Source organism: Delphinapterus leucas, chromosome 14 (genome assembly GCF_059928025.1).
Source record: "Delphinapterus leucas isolate spDelLeu-1000000601 "Yukka" chromosome 14, BTC_Dleu_Yukka2, whole genome shotgun sequence".
In the NCBI taxonomy this organism is placed as follows: Eukaryota; Metazoa; Chordata; class Mammalia; order Artiodactyla; family Monodontidae; genus Delphinapterus; species Delphinapterus leucas.
In genome coordinates, this window is record NC_143142.1 from 20,835,050 (window position 1) to 20,853,864 (window position 18,815).

Genomic DNA, 18,815 nt, shown 5'->3' on the forward strand with positions numbered 1-18,815 from the left:
AGGTCCATAGTTTACACTCTAGCTCACTCTTGGTGTTGTACATTCTATTTGTTTGGACAAATGTGTAATGATATGTATCCATCATTATGGTATCATACAGAGTACTTCCACTGCCCTGAAAATCCTCTGTGCTCTGCCTGTTCATCCCTCCCTCCTCCAATTCCTGGCAACCACTGATCTTTTTACTGTCTCCATAGTTTTGCGTTTTCCAGAATGTCATATAGTTGGAATCATACAGTGTGTAGCTTTTTCAGATTGGCTTTTTTCACTTAGTCATATGCATTTAAGGTTCGTCCATGTCTTTTCGTGGTTTGATAGCTCATTTCTTTTTAGTGCTGGATAATATCCACCAGTATTCTTTTGTAGATAGCCCAACCTCTTCTCCACTGACCAGTAATGCTTTCTCCATCACGGATGAATTTTCCATAGGCGCAGAAGTCCGTTTCTGGTCTCTTTTATTATTGTGTTTTTAGTGGGTTTCCTGCTCCTACCATCCCTCTGAATATGCTCTAGTTTGGGGTCACCAATGTTGTTGAATTGTACTGGGTCTTTCCAGACCTCACCCCACTAGACCCCTCAGAGGTATTGGGTACCATGGACATTTCTTCCCCTCTTGAATCATTCTTCCTAGGCTTAAGGTGCCTTGTCATGGGTCTCCTATGCCAGCTGTCCCTCCTACCTGACACGGGGGTCCTGGAGTCATTCACCCATTGTTCACTCTCTCAGTAATCTCATCTGCTTGTGGAATTAAATGCCATCTTCGTGCTAAGGGGCTCAGTCCCAGGCTGGTGCTTCCCGGAACTCCACGTCTGTGTAGCCTGTTAAACTCCACCTGGCAGATTCGTGGCCATGTCAGACAACATACTGCCCAGGATTGGGGCTTGATTCCACCACTCCCGACTTCCCTGGTGGTCCAGTGGTTAAGACCCGGAGCTTCCACTGCAGGGGGCATGGGTTCTATCCCTGGTCGTGGAACAAAGATCCCACAGGCCTTGCAGTGCAGCCAAAAAAAACAAAAAGACATATTGATTCCACCGTCCCCGACAAAAGGCCCCCATCCCTCATCTGCCTCTAGCAAGAGGTCGGTCCTCCATCCCCTCCCGCGGTCACCTCATCCTGGGTCCGACCACCTCCCTCCATCTTCCCAGCTGCCACCCTGCCCGAGCCACTGTCACCTCCCACGTGAGTGCCTTCAGTATCCTCTCAGCTTCCACGCCTGCCCTCTTCGGTCAATTCTCCACACGGCGGTCAGAGCAATATTTTCAAAAACATAAATCATCTCACATCATCTCCCCACTTAAAATCCTTTCCAGAGCTTCCCACTGCTCTTGGAATGGGATCCAGATTCCTCAACATGCCCTCAATCAATAGTGGGCTGTCACCTCCTCTCCGACCCCATCCATCACCACCTGCCCCCCATCCCCCCTCACCCCACCCCCGCTGGACTATGGAGATGATCTGATTATTTCTCTAAGGGGGAGATTTTGGGGGTGGTCCAAGGGGTCTGGAGGGAGAAGTGTCAAATTTCCCCTCTGAGTGGCAGGACCTGGGCAGGGCCACGTACCCCAAGGAGGTCAGGTTAAGCGGCACTATTTACTTTAGCCCTCTCCAAAGTATGTTTTGGTGGTGGGAGAGAGTTATGAATAAGCTCTTAATTCCAGGGAGGGCGTGGGTCAGCTCTCCGACAGCGGCGTTTATTGACGTTCAAGTCTGCTCCTTTGCCCAGCGCCCCGAGACTGAGGGGCCTGTCTGTGGCAGGGCTGGTGGCCCCAGCTCACCTGGACAGGGACAGGCCTACCTGTCGGCTCTCTCCATAGTGACACCAGGGTCTCAGATTTTCTACCAGGACTAAGCATCTGGGGTCCCAGGGAGTAAGCGTCTGAGAAAACTGTCATGAGCAAGGAATGATCCACAACCCCTGCCCAGGAGGGAGAGCCCAAAAATCAGTGCCACCTGAAGAACCAGGTGGGTGGGAGGTCGATGGGGCTGTTTGAAGATCTATCACCTGGTCAGGCTGTGTTTTCACTGGGCTGATGGAATCCTTGGGGCCAGAGAGGGAGTGAGCCCGGCTCGTAGGCCTGCTGGCTGTGTGGCTTGAGGCCAGTAGGTTTCCCCTGCTGGTCCTCAGTTTCCCCATCTGTTTCATTGCCCTTCTGTTCTGTGGACAGGGATGCAAGCACAGTTTACGGCATCCTGCAGCCCCATGGAGGACTGAGGCACTTTCAAAGGGGAATATTTGGGAATGGAAATCAAAAGTTCAGAGAGAACAATTTATATGGCATTCTTAAAATGACGAAACTACAGCGTTGGAGGACAGATGAGTGGTTGCCTGGGGACGGGGAGAAGGTCAGGATGGGCCCAACCCTAACGAGGTCACACAAAGGAGCTTCCCCACGGGTGGAGCAGTGCTGCATCTTGACCATGGAGGTGGGGGCGGGGCTGGGTATCCATACGTGACAGCAAGTTGCATAGAACTCCACACACAGGTTTAGTAAGGTCCTGTGGTCTAGTTAAAAGCTTGTACCAAGGTCAATTTCCTGATTTTGATTTCGTGCTCCAGCTCTGTAAGATGTCCCCACTGGGGGAAGCTGGGGGAAGGGCCCACAGGACTCTCTGTATTATTTTCACAACTTCTCATTTCAAAATTAAGAGTTTTAAGAAAAAGTTCAGAGAGGTCATGGATGTGCCCAGGGCCACACAGCAAATTGAGAAAGAAGCTAGAGTTAATACCCAGGTGTCCTGATAGTCAGGTTCTTAATGATCTTCCCTAGAACAACAGGCATTCAGCAAAACAAAGATAGGTGAGTCATAGTGACGGCAGCATGAGAGAGGAACTAGAGGAAGTGGTGATGATCGGAGTAGTGACCACAGTAGCAGCTTCCATTTATTGAGGCCTGACCCTAGGCCAGGCATCTTGCAGGCAGCCTTACATATATGATTCCTGCTGCCCACCGTGGCCGTCCAAGGTCATGCTAACTAGGCTGAAACTTGAACCTATTGCCCAGCATCAGCCCCTCGGGCCTGTCTACTCTCCAAGTGAGGTCCTGGCTGACATAAAGGACAGCGGGAAGACCGATGACCCTGTCTGGGATCCTGAGCTGTCCAGGGACGGCTTTGGCACTGAGTGGTCCCGCCCACCTCACCTTCATCCACGAGCCATCCTGATGGAGGTCAAGGGCCAGGACAAGGGGGTGTCCAAATAAATAAACGAGCAAGTAGCCATGTGATGCTGCTGCTACAAGGCTGTGAATGCAGGAGGAATCACTGGCTGGGGAGTCCCAGGTCCTAGTCAGCCATGTGCCACCATGGGCTGGGCGCCTGGGATGAGCACATCCCTCTCTGGCCTCAGTTTTCATCTCAGGAAGTTCTGGAGGAACTTCCCGCTCAGATCCCACATCTTCTCCAGGTGGGGATGTTTCCAGCTCCCCAGACGGCCTGACCCATCCACGTCGGTGTGGCTAGGATGACCCGCTCCTGCCGGGCGGGGCTCTGTATTCGTGTCTTGTAGCTGCTGTAACAAACAAACTGCGTGGCTTACAATAATAAGAACTTATTCCCTCACAGCTCTGGAGGCCGGAAATCTGAAATCAAGGGGTTGTCAGGGCAGCGATCCCCTCACAGCCTCCAGGGGACCATGCCTCCTGGCCTCTTCCAGCTTCTGGTGGCTCCAGGCATTCCTTGGCTTGTGGCCACCTCCCTCTCCAACCTCTGCTTCCGTCTCCACGTGGCCTCCTCTTCTCGGTCTCTCCTCCAGTGTCCTTTATAAGGACATTTGTCATTGGATTTAGGGACCAGCTGGGTAATCCAGGATGATATCATCTCAAGATCCTTAATTTAATTGCATCTGCAAAGACTCCTTTTCCAAATAAGTGCACGTTCACAGGTTCCGTATGTTAGGGTGTGGACATATCTTTTGGGGGATTCTTCAATCCACTATAGACACTCTACATCAATCATGCCTGAGCCTAGGAGAGACCATGAGATCCTCCTGCTTCAACCCCAGAGGCCTCGCCACGCTGACCTGGCCTCCTGTGCCCCCTTGTGCCCTCCGCTGCTTCCACAGGGCCTTTGCACAGGCTATTTCCTCAGCCTGGGACTCTCCCTCCCCCACTTGTCACAGATTCCTGCCTGATCTCCTCTCTGCTCAGATGCAGCTTCCTTGGAGATGCTCCTCCATGTTGGGCCAAACTCCAGCTACAAGTCCTTATAAGACCCAGCATTTCTCCCCTGTAGACTCATCATGGTTGTAATTTTAGCTTCACTCGTGGGATTCTTTGCTTTGTGTCTGGCAGGTGGGCTGATGTCTCCATCAGGTGCAGGAGGCACAGTGCCTAGGGCCACAACTACATTTACAGGCCCATAAACATTCTCTCTTTTAAAATCAGAAGAAAAATATGAAGATAATCCAGCCTGCCTGGAAAACAGCACAGTCGGAAAGTATACTTTTTTTCTGCTTGTTATTGGGGAAGGGGGCCATGAAGGCAAAGCCCCCAGGGCCCACAAAAGTCATCCTGCAGCTCTATGAGTGAGGCCCATGCTCCCATTGTTGGCACATCGCATGCACATAGTAGGTGCTCATTAAGTGTCCAAAAGGAGACGGGAGCACGAGAGGGTCCTGACACATCGGAGAGGGTGGGCTCAGAGACCTGGCTTCAAAACCCTATTTTCGTCCTCAGTTGCTCTTGGCCTGGGACAGGTCACCTCCCTTCTGGACTGGTTTGCCATCTATAAAATGAGAATAACCACACTCACCCCTCGACTTCTCATGCTCATTCGCTAGGCTCAAGAGAGACATGCGTTTGTGTCAGAGCCTGGCGTAGCGGCTGGCTGCATGAGCCTGGATCATCGCTGGGATTTATCGAGTGCTGACAATTCACCCAGTGCCATGTTCAGCTCTCACCACATCCTCTCCTGTAACTGATGCTCTGTGTCCCCTTTTTACAGATGAGAGACTGAGGCTCAGAGAAGGGAAGTACACATGAGCAGCCACTCAGCTGGACAGTGGTCACGCACCCCGACACAGGTCACTCAGCTGGCGAGCGGACACTGAGTCAGATCCAGCAAGCGCTGGGCTGGGACTCAGAGGAGGTCTGGTCTCACTGCAGAGAATGGGCTCCAGCAGCAGCATGGAGAATGAGACGGGCTTCCTTGGGGCCTGGTTGGCGGTAAGTCCCCTGGAAACCACAGACGTCCATTCCCCACTTCTGAGGGGCAGTACATGGTGCGGGGGGAGGGGGAATGAGTGTACTTGCCCTCTTCAAAAAACATCCATTTTGGGCTTCCCTGATGGCGCAGTTGTTGAGAATCCGCCTGCCAATGCAGGGGACACGGGTTCGAGCCCTGGTCTGGGAAGATCCCACATGCCGTGGAGCGACTAAGCCTGTGTGCCACAACTACTGAGCCTGCACTCTAGAGCCTGTGCTCCGCAACAAGAGAGGCCGTGATAGTGAGAGGCCTGCGCACCGCGATGAAGAGTGGCCCCCACTTGCCGCAACTAGAGAAAGCCCTCGCACAGAAACGAAGACCCAACACAGCCAAAAATAAATAAATAAAAATAAAGGAATTCCTTAAAAAAAAAAAATCCTTTTTGAAATAAGTATCTAGATCTTGGCTTTTGCTATAAGCAGTGGTAACCTGTGTGTAATACAGTCTACAGAAAAACGGGAAACTTGAATTGGCTTTGGAGAGAGGAGAGGGGAAAACAGCTCCCCCCAGCAAAAAAGCAGCGTGGGGAAGGTCTAGTAGAGGCAGGTATGCAGCTCAAGGAAAGAGAGAGGAGGCCAGGTTGACCTCACCTCAAAATGCCCCAGAGCCCTGATTCATCCTCTGCCCTGGACTGGCCACACAGTGGTCAGGGGAGGCAGCAAGGAAACCATGCAATGTTACCACAAACCCAGACATCCCAGCTCTGCTCCTTACTTGCTGTGTGGCCTCAGGCAAGCCACTTCTCTCTCTGAGCTTGGTTTCCTCATCTGTGAAGCGGGGTCAGTGTTGGACCTCCCTTTCTATGACACCGGGAAGAGTGAATGAGGCCCTAGATGGACATGTGCTCAGTCAGAGGCCCAGCGTATGCCAAGGGACAAGTAAGAGACAGGTTGTTGATCTGTTTTAATGAAAAGGCAAAGCTCTTTACCACCTGTCTTCACCCAGCTCTGTGGACAGTTAGACATTCTGGGCTATGATGGGAATGGACATATCAGAAGGGGCTCAGGAGGGTAATGTAGGAGTTTATAAAAAGGATGTCAAGTACTATGAGGAAAATAAGAGGGAGATTGGAGTGACTCGGGCAGTGAGGACAGGAGGAACTGTAGCTGGGGTGTCAGGAAAGCCTCGAACTGAGATCTGAGTGCTGAGAAGGAGCCTGTCTGAGGGCAGCATGATCCAGCAGAGAGAACAGCTGGGTCAAAGGCCCCAAGGTGAGAAGGACCTGGGTGTTTCCAAGGAATAGAAGGAAGGTCAGTGTGGCTGCAGCACAGTGGACAGGATCGGTGAGGACTGAGGTTAGAGAGTCATCCAGAGGCTGGGTCATGAAGGCCTTACAGGCTGGCGTAGGGTGGGTTCTGTTCCAAGTCAAGGGGGGTTATTGGAGAGATTAGGCAGCCTGAGATCTATATTAAAAGCTCTTTGGTCCTAATGGTTTGGAAGGTAGCAGAGTGGAAGCTGGGAGACCAGTGAGAAGGCTGATGCCATAATGAAGGTGACAAATGAAAGTGTCTGGAAGTTGGGGGAAGAGCAGGTTCCAGAGACTTGATGGAGGGACCTGGGATAGGATGTGCTGGTGGGTGGTGGTCCACTTGCCTACCATGTATAACAAACCACCCAAACCTTAGGGGCTTAAAACAGCAACCCTTTTACTGTTCATGACTGTGGGTCAGAAGTCCAGGCAGGCTCAGTGGGGACAGCTCGTCTCTGCTCCACATCTTGTCTCAGGGGCCCACTTGTACAGCAGCATTCAGCTGGGAGCTGGGCTGGGCTGGAAGGTCGGTCCCCCAAAACCCCACCCACATGCCTGAGGCTTTGGGGTTGGTTGTTGGCTGGAGCATCTCGGTCCCCACTAGGTGGTATGTCTCTCCAGCAGGATAGCTTGGGCTACCTTCCATGGCAGCTCAGGGCAGCACAAGAATGAAAGTGGAAACTGCTAGGCCTCTTGAGGCCCAAGCCAGAACCCACACAGAGTCACTTCCACCACATTCTATTGGCCAAAGGGAGTCACAGGGCTGAACCCAACATCCAGGGCAGGGAAACAGATCCCACCTACTAATGGGAGGAACAGCATGCATGGACAGGCAGGGAGGAAACTGTGGCGGCCCTACGTGCCAAAGACTAGCAAGATGGGATGTGGATGGATGGGAGAACTCAGGACAGCTCCTAGGAGTTCGGCTGAGCTGCTGGGAAGACGGTAGTGCCATTAATCAAGATAAGGAAGATTGAGGGAGAAGAAGACTAATGGCAGGGAAGAGAGTCAGCAGTTCTGCTTGGGCTCTGCTGACACCGAGCTGCCAGGAGGCTACCTGGCCATCCAACCTAACAAACAGGGCTGCGTGTAGAAGGGGAGGGAGCTCCTTCTGTTAGCTCCTCCTATGTGCAATGACGCTGAGAGTTAGGGATGATTAGCCCCATTTTAGAGATGAAAGAGTCTGAGGTTCAGAGAGGTGAAGTGTTTTGCTCACGGTCACCCAGCAATTTGGTCTCAGATTTGGAATTCGAATCTTGGTTGAGAAACAGGAAGCATTTTATCTTACTCTTGTTGCTCCCCATGGACCCAAGAGGCTGGATGGGAGAGCTGCCTTTCTGTTACAGATAAAAACAATAACCTAGTCTTTGTTTAGGTCTCGCCATGCACCAGGCATTGCTAAGTTGTCATCCCACCAGCCAATCCTATAGAGTGGGTACTCTTATTGTCTGCATTTTATAAAGGAGGGAACTAGGGTTCAGAGAGGGAAAGTGACTGCCCAAGGTCACACAGCAGTCATGCCTCAGAGATAGAACTAGAACCCAGGCTTGCCTGATCCCAAAGCCCAACTTTCAACCACTCACCTTGGCCTTCTACCATCTTTGACACAATCATACTCTCATTCTGGACTCATAACGTAGCCACTCCAAGGACCTTGACCCAAGAATCTGTGGTTGGCACACCACAGCCCACCATGGGCCAAAAACAGCCCGCCACCAGTTTTTGAAAATAAAGTTTTATTGGCACACAGCCACCCCCATTCCATTACATATTGTCTGTGACTCCTTCTGTGTTGTAGTGGCAGAGTTGAGTAGTATAGGGACTGCAAAACCTAGCATTACAGATAAAAGTTTGCTGAGCCCTGATCTGGAGTTAAGGATGGTTGGATCCTGGCTTCTCATTATTGAAATTAGGAGAATGATGCCTAAAGGAGGGGATCCCCTTTGCTGAGGCCACACAGTGGCAGAGCAGAGATAAGATCAGAGGCCTCATGACTCAGCCCCTTACCTATTTACCCCAAGAAACAGTGCTGAGATGTGGGCCCAGGACAGGTGTGAACTGGTGGGAAGGTAAGGGCCGCTGATGAAGACTCCTTTCCTGTTGAAGAAACGTCTCTCCTAGTCAAGGGGGAAAGCCCAGCCATCTCGGCTGCTCTGACTTTTCAATCCAGCTGGTTTCAGGCAACTCTCCCACCCTGTTCCTTCCTCTCCAGCTCCAAGGCTTCCGCACATTCTAGAAAATGTAGCCCCTGACCTTCTAAGTCACCAGGCCCCTCCAGCCCCAAGGGAGCGCCAACTCGGCAGACAATGAAAAGTCGATGAGAAACACAATCTGGGCTATCAGGTGGGCAGCTCGGCCAAGGGAGGGCCTCTTTCTCCCCCAGATGGGCCGGATCCCTTTCCTTCTCCCAGACAGCGCATTCCGAGCACCAGTTGGATCCTCCCAGCCGAAAAGAAAAGTCCTTCAAACGTTGCAGGGGTTCCGAAGACTTTTTTTTTAAAGCAACCCCCCAAACAGTGGCTTTTCAAGCCACACACAGACTGAATCAAGCTCCATTTGTTTCCAGAAGGCCGAGGGGCAGTGGTTTGGAAAAAAGAACCTTCTCTGAAACTCACGGGGAGGCGAAGCCGGGGTCAGAGGGCACATTCCGATTGCTAAGATGCATTGACAAGGGCCTAGGCCCCCCTCGGCCCTGCCCAGAGACCTGAGGAAGGGGAGGGGGCTGCTGTGGGGGTGAGGGGAGGGCTCAGGGGCCTCAGAAACGTTTCCCCGAGTGGGCCACAAAGAGTCGAAGGGTGACCCCTCCTCCCTTGCCGGCCCCCCACCTCCTGCAGATATGCCAAAAAAGAATCCCCAGGTCTGGAAGGAGCAGAGCAGGGAGGTTTAGCCATGAGACATTTTTTTTTTCTTAATGGTTGGTTTAGTGAGTTGAGTTTTGCCCCCAAATTTTCAACTGGGAGGAGGAGTGATGAACCAGGGTAAAAGCTGGAAATTTTTCTTGCCGTTTGCAACAGGGGAGCAGACTGGAAGGTCTTGGTATGAGTCCAGGCTTGGCCATCGAGGGCTGGGTGACCTTGGACTGCTGTCTATACCTCTCTGGGCCTATTTCCTCAGTGTCAACTCAGATCCGGTCCCTGGGTTTGGACCATCCACTAAGATGGTGACAAAAGTTGAGGCCACATGTGTGGTGACTGGCACACACAGAGCAGGTGCTCTGAAATGGTGAAGGTGGAGATGGGGCGACCGAGGGGCCAGGGGTGGGCAGATGAGGCCACAGTGGAGGCAGGGAAGCACCCAGACCCGGAAGGAAGGGTTAACCTTGAGCCATGGAATGGCTCAAATGGAAAGAAACTCAGCGGTTTGTTGAAATACACTTTCCAGAGGGGAAACTGAGGGCTGGGGCACACATGGCACGTCAGTGAATGAACCCCTGGCATCACCTTACACCCAACCCGTGGTGTTCTGGACTCACCTTGTCCAGGTGACACTTTGACCACATACCTTGTTCCAGCCCTGTAAATCCTTCCACTACAGAAGAAAGGAGTGGGGGGGGTGCCTAAAAAATTAAGAAATGGGGATAGAAATGTTGCCTTTCTCCCTACAGAGGATAAGCATTCACAGCCCATGTGTTCTGGCCTCAGCTGGGGCTAGTGCGATGCGTGGGGAGTATCGCAGAAGATGGTAGCCCACGATGCAAGGTGAATTCTCAGGGGTGCAGCTGTAGGGTCACACCAGGTGGGGGCGGCCAGCGAAGCCTCAGGTCCTCATCCTCCATAGGCAGCCAATCCCGACAAGCGACTCCCGGGGGTGCCGGGGGACAAGGGGACAGAACACTGAGGAGAGGATGTGAGAGGCACTTCCTGTGTGTTGGGTCGTCTACCTGCTTGGGGCAATTTCATCATCGTAATAACCCTCCAGGCAGGCTGTTGATGCCGTGCCTTCCAGACCCAGGCTCTCAAATGCTCTGTGATGGAGGCCACTCTCACCTTGATGAGCCATTTTCCCCATCAGCCTGTCCCAGGGGTCTACTGATTGTGCCAAATCCCCTGGCAACAGCGCTGAGCTGGCAAAAGCAACTACAATCCTCTCCCCCCTTGTTTGGGAGACACCTGAGTGCAGGTATGTGCACTCAGACCTGCGTCCAGGTCTCCTCCTGCTTCCTGCCTCACATAGAACCAGGTGACACAGGACTTCCTCCAACAATTAGATGTTTGAAACTCATCTCTACTGACAAATACTCAAGAAGCAAGCTCATGTACTTGAGGGGAAAATAGGACAGTGGCTCCTCCCAGGACTTGAGACCCCACAGGACAAATGCACCATCTTATTTCCTCCAGCGAAATTCTCAAGGTTGGAACTGATGGAAAGACCCGCAGAGGTCAGCCCTGGCCTGTGGCTCTTTCCTCGTATCATGGCATGTGTGTTATCTGTGCCCCTGCACAGCGCCCGGGGCCTGGCCTGGCTCACTAACCGTGGGTCCCCCCCTTCCAGTGCTTTTAGGGGAAACCTGTACCACCAGCCACCCCTCAGGCTCCTTGGACTCACTGCTCCTCCCTGCCCCCCAACAAACTTGTGTTCCTGGTCAAGCCAACCCACCTACTCCTGGACCAATGCAACAGCCTCAGTTCCTACCTGTGTGTCCACCATCCCACCTGGAACTCCTCCCACTGGGAGTTGTTGCTTTCCCAATGCTCTGGACTGCTCCTTCCTTGACAGTTTCCCCACCAGCCTCTTCTGGGACTCTGTCAGTGGGGACCATCACAGTTCCACATGGTGGGCTGGTGGGAGGATCCCGGGGCTGTGAAGTGGATCCTGCTCCTGGGTGGCTCTGGGGATCTGCACTGTGGAAAGGGTCCCCAGGACATTCTAATGCTGGCAGAGCACCCTGGGGAGTGTGGAGGTAATACCCTGAAAAACAGTCTCATGCACGTGCAAATGAGCGGCAGAGCCCATCGTAGCCTGATCCACAGCCCTTCATGGCTTGCAGCATGCTTTCCCTTCCTTCATGAGAGCTCCCTGGCTCTACCAAGCAGCCTCCCAAGGCAGAGAAGACAGGGATTCTTATCCGCACTCAACAGATGAGGATCCTGAGGTCAGAGAGGACCAGGACTCAGCTGAGAAGGGCGTTGGGCAGGAGGCAGAGGCAGCTGGTGGAGCCCCTGACTCAGGGGAGCAAATCCTGGATCTGCTACAGATTAGCTGTGGGACATTCAGCAAGTGGCTTAATCTCTCTGTGCCTCGGTTTCCTCATCTGTCAAATGGGGATAATAAGTTCCTACCTCCTGTAAGGATTAAATGAGTCAATAAACATAAAGCACTTAGGGTCTAGCACATGGAAAACAGGACTACTATTTCCTATCTTCATCAACATCGTCATCATCACCAACCCAGCCCCCCAGCCAACCAGCAATGGGACCTCGGGTAAGTCCCCTTTCCTCTCTGGGCCTCAGTTTCCCCACTGGCACAATGATCCTTGATGGTCTCTAGCAGCTCTGTGTGTCTACTGTTCCTGCTTCCACACCCAAAGCACAGGCCAGAAAGGGGGTAGGAAGCAGAGTTCACGGAATCCCACAGAAGCCCACGTCTTCTTTTCTGGGCCTTGGTTTCTCCACCTGCTAGGTGAGGAGTTGGGACAAGTAACTCCTGGAGAAGCACAGAGCCCAGTCCTTGCAACACAACCTCACCAGGGTCCCAGACACTTTGTGGAGCTCTGGGGGAAACTGAGTCACTGGCCTCAACTGCCTCTCTGTGGCGTCCTGGTCCCAAGGCCAGGACGGGGTGCAAGAGGTTAACCTCCCACCGGCCAGGTGAAGGGAGCCCCGTGTGCCGCCTCAGACCCCAGTTTCAACTGCCAGAGCCCTGAGGAGAAGAGCCCCCGTGTTTGCATTGACAGCTGGGCCAGACTGTGACAGCAACCGACGCTCGGCAGGACCTGGAAAAGTCGGCTCATCCCACAGCCGGGCCAGGCCAGCCTCCTCGCTGGGGTCCCTGCTCCGCCACCCGCCGCCCCATTACCTAAGCCCCACACAGGACATGATCGCGTGGCCCGGGGCAAGGGGCACAGCCGCAGGCAGCCCAGGCACGGTGGCCATTCATGGAGCCACCCCCACCCCAGCTCAGATGCAGCCCTGTGCACTCAGAGGCATGGGTGCCGGGCTTGGAGGACACCTGATGAGGGTGAGGGGTAGGGCAAACCCCGCCAGTGCCCCCCAGAGCTCCTGGCCTGGGAGGAAATGTGCTGTCATGGGGGGTGTGAGAAACAGGGTGAGTTAGGAGCAGGGAGAACTGCCCCTTCCTCGCCTGAGGCCCTGGAAAGGGGGCTTCACTGAGGGCCCCGGGGTGGGGGGCAGGAGGCTGAGCCCATTCGGGAGCTTATCCAGCTTTGGGGAGCATCACGGGTGGCTGCAGAGCCAAAGGGACATGTGACCTGGCTGTTGAAGGACAGAGAGGAGCTGATCCATCAGACAAAGAGGAAGGTCCTCCAGGTGGAGGGAACCACGTGCACAAAGGCATGGCCACGGGAGGCCTTACCTGGGGTATCACGTTTTTTGAGTGGGAGGGAGGTGGGGCAGGGGGAGGAGTTTTCCTGCAGGGCACTGGGGTCTGAGCAGCAGACTTGGGGTCAGGCCTGCTGGAGGTGAACTTCTGCTCCCCCCTCGCCGTCCGTGAGACCTCAGGCAAGCCAGTCAGCCTTGCCTCGGTTTCTGCATCTGTAAAATGGGCACAATCAGCAGGTTGCAGAAAAGATGGACTGCTCCTGACTCACAGTAAGCCCTCACGAACGCTCAGGCCTCCCTTCTGTGAAATTCTGGGTCTCCATCCTGGCACCGAGTGGGGGTTAGGAGACCGGGCTCTTGTCCTGCCCCATGGAGCCACGTCTGAGGCCTCTCTGGCCCTCAGTTTCTCATCTCTGAGATGGGATTTTTCCCTTGCCCCTTATCATCCTCACTGATAAGCCTGCGATGGGAAATCAGAAGTTGCTTTGCCAGTAAATGAATTTCTATTATTACTGGGGCCCAAACTGGGGCTCTGGGTTGGAACCAGCCTGGGTTCAAGTCCTCACAGCAAGTAGTTTTGCCTCTCTGTGCTGAGAGTTTTCTCATCTGTAAGATCAAGGCCATTGCAGCATCTGTCCCACCAGGTTGTGTTGTGGGTTAAATGAACTGGATCAGAACTGGCCTACAGGCCTCCTCAGCCTATAGGCCACTGGGCCCCAACCCTGGAGGGTTGTTCAGTGATACTGATGTTGCTGGTCCAGGACCCACACTTTGAAAACCACTGGTCTTAATGCATGTAAAGGCCAGACATAATGCTGAAGACACGGTACATTTCTCTCCAAATTATAGCTCTGGTCATGCTACTAAAAAATAATAATAGTAATAATTGTCCTCTTTTAGTTAGAACTTCTGGCCATGCAGACCCTGGAATTTGACCCAAACCCTTGTGCCCAGGCCGAGGCCCCCAGGTCAGCAGGGGCAGCCCCTGACCTTCCCAGGACTCCTCCGACCTGGCCTGCTATCGCTCCAGCTCTGACCTCTCAGGCAAGAAGGAGGTAAGACAATTAGCTGCTGGGGAGGTGTGAGCTGGTCTCAGGCCCCATCCCCTCCCACCCGCCTGCCCTCAACTCCCCCTCAACGCCCTACCACCCCACAGCCCAAAGGCCTCTGAAAAGAAATCCTTTTTATCTCTCTTTCCCTTTGTCCTGCCCAGGGTGGGGCTGTCATTGGAGCCATCTTCTATCCCCGGACAGGCTCAGAGCCTATCCCTCCTTTCCCTAGGAAATGCACCAACCAGTTAGGAGATTCAGACATTCATACTCCACTCCAGGGTGAAGACCAGCTTGCTGGCTGCACGTGACATCCTGAGCCACAGGTAACAAACTCAGAAAGCTTAGGGCCAAACAAGGAAGGGAAATGCATAAAAAGAACAGAATGCAAGACATTAGGGAGTAGTGGTGACTACGGTCACCTGTAGAGTACCAGCCCTGCCTGTAGGGAGTTATTGCCATGCAGGTATGGGCACTCAGAATGCCCACTTCTTCTTAGTTCTTTGAGAGAAGCTGGAACTGCAGAATTTTTTTTTTTTAAAAGTAAGAGCTGCTGACCTTCCAAACCCTACATGAGCCAAATGAAAAATATCTGAGGGCTGGATATGGCCAGAAAGGCCATAGTTCATGACCCTATTCCAAGCTAGTGTTTCCTGCAGACCAGGAATCCACAAAATGATCCCTGATTAAAGGGTTCCCTGGTCCCCTGGTCAATATTGCTGGGCAACAAGTCATTCTTAATCCCCTCTGGGAGTCCCAATGTGCATTAGCATATTAAAGGCTCTGAAAAGGTCTGCAGGAAATAGACCTGATTAACTTTGTGAGGCCCAGGAGAGCATTAATGCTCCACAGGGCCTGTCCTGAGACGTAGCCCCTCCTAGAGCTGGGACTTCTGCAGGGTGCTCACCATTTCAAAGGTTCATGGGCCCCTGGGGTCCATCTGAGCCCGGAGTTAGGAAACTTCTTCTTTCATCGGCTGGCCCAACAATAGTCATGGAGACTGTTCTGGGCCAGGCGTGGTGTGACCTCCAGGGACACAATGGTGACGTCATAGGCATGTGTCCCTGCCCTGCCTCGTGAGCCCACACCTAATGGCCCCTTTGTCCAGGTTGGCTCCTGCCAGCAACTCCAGCCTTCCCATCACACAGCATTCATGCACATATAAAGCCTTTGTCAGCCAAAAGCAGGGGCTGATGGAAAAGCCATCAAGACCTGGTTCTAGCCTAGGGCTGCCGTGGACACACTATGATACATCTGGACAACATTTAATCAACAGTACTGACTGAGCACCTACTAAGTCCAGGCAGTGAGCTCAGTGCCAGGGGCACAGCTGCAAATAAGAGAGATCTCAAGACTTGGCCCCTGCCATCATAAGGCCTGAAGTACAGAGAAGGAGAGGAAAAAACAAAGGAAGATGGGGAGACAGTGGGGAGGAAAAAAATACAATAATTCCAAGAAAATGTTTCAAGTTTCACAAAAGATATAAACAAGAGACTGAAAGAGAGAATGTAAAGAGCTGGGAAACCTAATTTGATGGGGTGGTCAAGGGAAGTCTCTCTAAGGAGTTGGTATTTATACTGAGACTTAAAGTGTGGGAACAAGAGAACCACAAGAAAGTTTTCCAGGTGGAGGGCACTGCCTGGGCAAATCCTCTGAGGCAGGGCAGAGCAGAGCAATAATCACAGAGAGAAATGGCATAAGATGAGATTGGGAGGTCAGAAGGGCTCAAATCCTGTAGTGGCTGTGGGCTATATCAGCTAGCTATGACTGCATAACAAACAAGCCCCTAACTTGGTGCTGTATAAGAAGTACCATCTATTATTATAGCTCACACTCTGGGGGTCAGCTGGGGACTGGGAGGTGCTCTGCTCTACGTTGAACTTGGCTGAGTCACTTGAGCTGGAAAAGCCTTGCTCCTTATGCCCCTCATCCTCCTCCTTAGACCTGGAGGGCTAGCCTGGCTATGACCTTCTCACAGTGATGGCAGGAGCATAAGAGAACAAGTGGCAGCTGCAACGCTTCTTGGGGCTTGGACTTGGAACTGACGTACTGTTACTTCTGCTTCATTCTATTGACCAAAGCAAGTCACCTTTCACGGCCACCTTTGTGGGGGGGAGGGGGGGAATGACATCCCACTAATAGTGAGGATGGTGACCACCATGAGACGGAGAAAGTAGATGAAGTCCAGAGCCATTTAAGGGCAGGATCAATAGGAATGTTGCTGATGGATTGGATATAAGGAGTAAGGAAAAGGGTAGAATCAAGTTTGGCTTCTGAATTTCTCCCACAGCGATGGGGTAGACTATGGGAGGCAGGAAAGGCTAGTCACGGGGGCCCACCCCAGCCTGCTCTGGCCCCTGGCTTCCTCGTCTGCACCAGGAGAGGTCAGGGGAGCCCGCCAGCCAGCCCCACCCCAGCCAGAGCCCAAGCTTCCTGCGCCCGTGTACAGTGAAGATCAGATGGCCCTGCTGTGATATACGACCCCCATAGCTCACAGCCGGGCTGCCGCTGGGATGATATGTTGTTAGCATCCATCACCTCCTGACGGGCACCCAGCGCCAGAATTCGGCAGCTGCCCTTCACCAGGACACTTAATTATAAAGGCCTGAAATTTTCCCCTACAGGCCCGGGGAAATAAAGGCTTTGTTTACCAACTGCAAGTTGCGAGGCTCCCAGGGGAGAGCCAATATATCAGAGCAGCCTGGCCGAGGCAGTGCGAATCCTGAGACCTGGTGGGAGGGCCGGAGGCTTCTGGGGAGCTGTCACCTCGACCCCCACTGACCCCCAGCCCTGCTCTCCGGTTCTTCATGGGAATATTGATCCCAGAATTTCTATGTCCTCTCACCTGTGCTGCGTGTGAATTTGCTCAAAGCCAACTCAGTGCAATGTTCTGGGCCCCTCTTCTGGGCTTGCCAGCCTCTCCAAAAACCCTCGGAGTCTTGGGGGTAGCGAGAGGGTACAGCAGGACATCGAAGACAACATTCAGTGTCACTGCTCACAAGGATGTGAGTGCACCTGGCCTAGTTCTCAAAGTGTGGTCCCCGGACCAGAAGCCTCAGCCTCTAAATGCACACTGTCAAGCTTCATCCCTGACCTAATGAAGCAGCAACTCATTGCTGGGGGCTGATCCAGCAGTCTGTGTTTTAACAAGCTCTCCAGAGGATTCCGATACACGCCCGTTTGAGGACCACTGACTAGTTCACTCCCACCCTTCCTTTTTGCCTCTGGGCTGTCAAGTTTCTAGAGAAAGGGGCTCGGCTTGCCCCATATGACCCTGAAAACAGGGACAGTGGGGACACTGGAGCTAGGCTTCCACACTCCCCAGGTCCCTGTGTGCAGCCCCAGGCTAATGGATGAGACTTTCTGAGCCTCAGTTTTCTCTTCTGTAAAACGGAGGTAAGGATGCTAACCTTGTGATCTGTAGTCAGGGTTAAATGAGGAAAACCCCTGCTAACCCAGAGGTGCCGGGTGAAGGTGAGCCCTTCCCTGGATCTCCCCACACTCGGGGCATGGCCACCCTCACAGAGGGGCCTCCCCAGCATTCCTGGAACCCACCTGCTGCAGGAAGGTGATCAGTCCTCCAGGGGACAGCGTCTGGAGCCCTAGCCTTCTTGCCTCCCAGCCCTACACACACACAGGGTTTTTTCAGCCTTTTCTTCACATCAACACTGGAGCCAGGACTTGAACCCAGGTCCTTCTGGCTCCCTGACCTCTGGGGCTCTTTCTACCAAAGGGTTGAAGCTGGAGAAGAACAGATCTCCTCCAGGGAGAAGGAAGGTTGTTCCCTGCCCTGTCAGACCCTGGAACAGGTGCAGTGGGAGAAGGATGCAGGGGAAAGCTGAATTTGGTCCTTGCCAGGTGATCAGCCCAAGAAATGTCTTCCTCCAGATCTGATCTCCTCAGTGGAGACATCATTGTCAGAGAGGATCAGGGAGGGCTCTGCAAGCACCCAGGCCCAACCCAGCAGGGCTGAGCTTTTTGCACTGACATGGACCCCCTAACACATACACAAACACACACACACACACACACACACACACCCTCCTGACTGTCCCCCGCCTCATTCCAGGGGACTGTGGGGCCTGCCCTGACGGAAGGAGGTGGTTTGTGGCTGAGGGACAGAGGGTGTCCATCAGCTCACAGGGGTTGCAGGCCACTCCACAGCACCATAAAGTAACATGTGGAGAAACCAGGTCACGGGGCCTGAAAGACATCCAGCAAGATGGGTGTGGATCACGGCCTCCTGGCCTCCAGTCTGCACTCCACAGCCCACTGGCTGTGTGTTTCTGGGCAAGTCACTTCACTCCTCTGAGCAGTGGAGTCTTTGTCTGCTACATGAGAATGATGACATTCCCCCACTGGGTTGATCCAAACCAGACCAGAATGGGGATGACCAACAATGACAGATTCCAACCCTAATATTTGATGTGGGTCCCTTGTCGCATTTCAGGAATGTGGCTTGTTAGCAATCTCTGTTCTCCTTTAAAAGAAATTTTTTTTTTGGCCACACCACGCAGCTTGAGGGATCTTAGTTCCCCGACCAGGGATTGAACCTGGGCCACCGCAGTGAAAGTGCAGAGTCCTAACCACTGGACCACCAGGGAATTCCCTAAAAGAAAAATTTAACTAACTATTCCATTGTCTTTGGATTCTCCCAGAGGCAGGCCTCGAGATGAGTAGTTTACCTGGTACACGCACGGTAACCCTTGCTGAAGAGCAGAAGAATGAGTGAGAGAAGAAGGCAGCTGTAAAGGATGTGTTATCACAGGCAGGCACCGCCATGGGCTCCATCCCACTGGGGAGCACTGGAGATTC

The 18,815-nt window shown here is 53.1% G+C and overlaps 1 non-coding gene across 1 annotated transcript; it reads right to left on the reverse strand.

Moving 5' to 3' along the window:
* Positions 1–18,532: 18,532 nt before the first annotated feature.
* TRNAE-UUC (transfer RNA glutamic acid (anticodon UUC)) lies at positions 18,533–18,604 on the reverse strand. Its single transcript has one exon. It is a non-coding gene; the product is annotated as a tRNA-Glu (tRNA).
* Between the last annotated feature and the right edge of the window lie 211 nt (positions 18,605–18,815).